This window comes from Mobula hypostoma, chromosome 5, assembly GCF_963921235.1.
Source record: "Mobula hypostoma chromosome 5, sMobHyp1.1, whole genome shotgun sequence".
Taxonomy (NCBI): Eukaryota; Metazoa; Chordata; class Chondrichthyes; order Myliobatiformes; family Myliobatidae; genus Mobula; species Mobula hypostoma.
The window spans coordinates 31512702-31517954 of NC_086101.1; positions in this window are offsets into that span (position 1 = coordinate 31512702).

Consider the following 5253-nt stretch of genomic DNA (forward strand, 5'->3'; position numbering starts at 1 on the left):
GAGGTCTTCCTGGATTGCAGTGGATGACCATGACGCCTTCTGTCCCTTGTCATGCCTATCTCTCTCCATGGAGCATTGCAATACCACCTTGCTGGATGTTGGATCTCACTGGAGATCTCACTTGCCCAGTCCACCAGAGCTGACTTCACATGCTGGGGAAGCACATCCCTAGCTTACCGGGGTATGAAACCACTGTATACCCTCACCTGATTTAGTTCACCTGTTGAAGTGGTGTACCAGGGTGTGGCCACTGTTGCATGCAAACAGATAATTGTAGCTACAGGTGAGAGCTGAATGTCGAATGGGGACTAAAGGTGAGTGTGCTGCCCCAGAATGGACACGACAAGCCCCTACACCAGAGGTTCTACTGTTCTCTGGACATCCCACACAGCCCACTTAGAATGTAACAAGATTTAGAACAGAATTTAACTGGCCAATTAGCGATGCACTCTATACTGGGAAGAAAATCCTTAAATAGTCCAATGAGATGTAAACTGGAAAGCCCCTAGATCATGTTCAGGCATGTTGAAACTGGTTGATTAAAATTATCTGTTGATTTGCTCAACAGTAACTCCACCTCAGTTGCCACCATCACCTAATGAGAGGGATGATCTCGCAGGCGTCACAGCTGCTGGCTAAAATGGATCAGTGAGAGTCTGAAATAGCTGGATTCAATTAGATTAGTTTATTGTCATGAACACCAGAAAGCAATGAAATTCTTTGCTCGCATGAAGCTAAAAGTGTAAACAGTGGAATTAGTAATAATAAATACAAAAATAAATACATCACCGAGCACAAAATAACAGGGTGGTTCAGGGTTGCCCATGCTCCCCTGTCTTGTGTAGAGCCCCTTGCCAAGGCCTCAGGAAGGACGAGAACATAAGAGGTGTGACACTACCGGACAGTGGAAGGACCCAAGTGAAAACCATGTCATTGTCTTCTGCTCATATCTGTAGTCAGTTTGCAGAGTGATCAGCATCTGTGACCAGACTGAGTTGGCATCAGGGGCCAGGGTTAACCACACAAAGAGCAGGACCATGCTCTGCAGCAACTGGCCAGACTGATCCAGTGTCCCCTTCACCATCAGGTCCGATTATGTGAAGGTGCTGGGGATCTAGTTTGCAACAAGAATTGGCTGGAGTGGACTGGGGAGGTAAACAGAAATTGGGACTTTGGGGAGGGAGTCCCTGTCGGTAACTAGGAAGAACCTGGTCAGAGGTGCTCTCAGAGCTGCTGTACTTGGCACAGGTGTGGCCCATGCCCCACTCCTCCAGCTCAGCAGTCACCCGAGCTGTCTTCAGGTTAATCTGGAGATCCAGGATGGAGTGGGTCAGCTGAATCACAATGCACGTGTCCCTGGACAATTGGGGCAAAATATACCCAATGTCTCCTTCATCCTAATGACCACCTCTGTGTGTGGCTGCATCAGGCTGTACGTGGAACCTAAATACGTGGGCACCAAGTGCCACAACATGCCAACATTCTCCCTGTCCCCGGTGTCGTGAAGGAGGGGTTTGGCCCGGTTGCCGCGCAACATCCCAGTCAGCAGGATGGTGCCGCAGTACCTGTCCTTCATGGAAGGTTCATCAAGACCAATACCTCTGACGACAAGGCCGTCAGCCAGTGGTCAGCATGGAACATCCTGCTGGCACTGAAGGAGAAGAATCTATGGATGCTGTGGGGGGGTTTCCTGAGCAGACTGTCCAAATCTATCGTCAGAATGTCTCATCACCAAGCCTCACCTACAGGCACCAAGACCTCACCTGGCTGGAGGTGAGAAGAGCCCTCCCAGTCAGATCCTTCCTGCATGCTCGGAGAATCATCTGCACAACGCCCTGACCATGTGATGACTGCACTGGGAAAGAGACAGTAGCTACACACACAAAATGCTGGGGGAACTCCGCAGGCCAGGCAGCATCTATGGAAAAGAGTAAACAGTTGACATTTCAGACTGAGGCCCTTTCAGCATCTGCTTCTCATGTTTGTAGAGACAGTAGCTTACTTCCTTGCACATTATGGATTTGTGAAGAAATTAGGATTTGTGAAGAAATTATGGAGAAAGGTCCTGTGTCTGTTTTATCCTGAGCAGCTGTGTAACAGAGGACTCTCTGATCTATAGGCTGTTCCCAGGGATGCACACAGAGACAGACATCAAGTGCAGCTGGCAGATCATCCACTCCAGCGTGTGATGATCTTTGGTCAGCCCTCTGATTTTTGAATTTTCTCTGCATCTAGAAAATAGTCTCTGTCTTTATTTCTTCTACCAATGTGCGGGACCATCTACTTCCCTACACTCTATTCCATCTTCCACTCTTTTGCCCATTCTCTCCATCTGTCAGTCCTCCTACAGATTCCCTGTTTCTTCAACACTACCAGCCCCTCCACCTATCCTCATATCATCTGCAAACTTGGCCACAAAGTCATCAATTTCATCATCCAAATCTTTGATATGTAACGTGAAAAGAAACAATTCCAGCACCGATCCCTGTGGAAACTACTAATCACCAGCAGTCAACTAGAAAAGGCCCCGTTTATTCCCACTCTTTGCTTCCTGCCAATCAGCCAATCTTCTATCTTCCCTGTAATACCATGGGCTCTTATCTTGTGAAGCAGTCTCATGTGTGACACCTTGCCAAAGACCTTCTGAAAATCCAAATAAACAACATCCATTGATTATCCTTTATCATCCTGCCCGTTATTTCTTCAAAAAATTCCAACAGATTTTTCAGGCAAGATTTCTCCTTCAGAAAACCTTGCTGACTTTGATCTGTTTTATCATGTTTCTCCAAGTACATCTCCACATCCTCAAGTTCCTCCTAGTCCATAATAATGGACTCCAACGTCTTCCCAACCTCTGAAGGTAGGCTAACTGGTCTATAATTTTCTTCCTTCTACCTCCATCCCTTCTTAAAGAGTGGAGTGACATTTGCAATATTCCGATCTTCCGGAACCATTCCAGAATCTAGTGATTCTTGAACTATCATTACTAATACCTCCACAATCTCTTCAGCTACCTCTTTCAGAACCCTGGTATGTAGTCCATCTTGTCCAGGTGACTGAACTACTTTCAGACCTTGCAGCTTCCCAAGCACCTTCTCCTTAGCAATAGCAATGGCACACACTTCTGCTCGCAACACTCTCAAATTTCTAGCATCTGTTGGTGTCTTCCACAGTGAAGACTGATGAAAAATAAAGTTCATCCCCCATTCATTGTCCCCCATTACTTCCTCTCCAGTGTCATTATCCAGCACACTAATATCTACTCTCTCCTCTCTTTTACTCTTTATATATCTGAAAAATTATATCCTCTTTTAATACTATTGGCTAGCTTACCTTTATAGTTCAAGTTTTGTCTTGTTATGGCACTTTTTTATTTGCCCTCTGTTGCATTTTAAAGCATCTCAATTCCCTAACTTTCTAGTAATTCTTACGATATTATATGCCCTCTCTTTTGTTTTTATGCTGTTATAGACAGAGTCATAGAAAAGTACAACACAGAAACAGGCTCTTTGGCCCATCTCGTCCATGTCAAACTATTTAAACTGCCTAGACCCATTGATGTGCACCGGAACCATAACCATCTATATTTCTACCATCCATGTACCTATCCAAACCTCTCTTGAATGTTGAAATTGAGACCACATGCACCACTTGTGCTGGCAGCTCGTTGCACACTCTCACGACTCTCTGAGTGAAGACATTTTCCTCATGTTCCCCTTAAATTTTTGCACCTTTCATCCTTAAAACATGACTTCCTGTTGTAGTCCCAACTAACCACAGTAGAAGAGGCCTACTTGCATTTACCCTATTTATACCCTCATAATTATTATATACTTCAATTAAATCACCCCTCAACTTCTAACTTCCAAGGAATAAAGTCCTAATCTATTCAACCTTTCCTCATAGATTAGGTCATCCAGTTCCAATAACACTCTCATAAATTTTCCCTGTACTGTGCTCTTCCAACTTCATTTACATCTTTCCTGTAGGTAAGGCAATGGATGTAGTGTATATGGATTTCAGTAAGGCATTTGCTAAGGTTCCTCATGCAAAGCTCTTTCAGAAAGTAAGGAGGCATGGGATCCAAGGAGACCTTGCTTTGTGGATCCAGAACTGGCTTGCCCACAGAAGGCAAAGAGTGGTTGTAGATGGTTCATATTCTGCATGGATGAACCATGTCTACGCCCACCTGGACAAGCCAGTGAGCATGGTGAGGGTCATGTTTTTTGACTTCTCCAGTGCGTTCACCACCATCCGCCCTGCTCTGCTGGGGGAGAAGCTGACAGCGATGCAGGTGGATGCTTTCCTGGTGTCATGGATTCTTGATTACCTGACTGGCAGACCACAGTACGTGTGCTTGCAACACTGTGTGTCCGACAGAGTGATCAGCAGCACTGGGGCTCCACAGGGGACTGTCTTGTCTCCCATTGTCTTCACCATTTACACCTCGGACTTCAACTACTGCACAGAGTCTTGTCATCTTCAGAAGTTTTCTGATGACTCTGCCATAGTTGGATGCATCAGCAAGGGAGATGAGGCTGAGTACAGGGCTACAGTAGGAAAGTTTGTCACACGGTGTGAGTAGAATTATCTGCAGCCTAATGTGAAAAAGACTAAACAGCTGGTGGTAGACCTGAGGAGAGCTAAGGTACCGGTGACCCCTTTTTCCATCCAGGGGGTCAGTGTGGACATGGTGGAAGATTACAAATACCTGGGGATACGAATTGGCAATAAACTGGACTGGTCAAAGAACATTGAGGCTGTCTACAAGAAGGGTCAGAGCTGTCTCTATTTCCTGAGGAGACTGAGGTCCTTTAACATCTGCTGGACGATGCTGAGGATGTTCTACGAGTCTGTGGTGGCCAGTGCAATCATGTTTGCTGTTGTGTGCTGGGGCAGCAGGCTGAGGGTAGCAGACACCAACAGGATCAACAAACTCATTTGTAAGGCCAGTGATGTTGTGGGGATGGAACTGGACTCTCTGATGGTGGTGTCTGAAAAGAGGATGCTGTCCAAGTTGCATGCCATCTTGGACAATGTCTCCCATCCACTACATAATGGACTGGTTGAGCACAGGACTACATTCAGCCAGAGACTCATTCCACCGAGATGCAACACAGAGCATCATAGGAGGTCATTCCTGCCTGTGGCCATCAAACTTTACAACTCCTCCCTTGGAGGGTCAGACACCCTGAGCCAATAGGCTGGTCCTGGATTTATTTCCTGGCATAATTTACATATTACTATTTAATT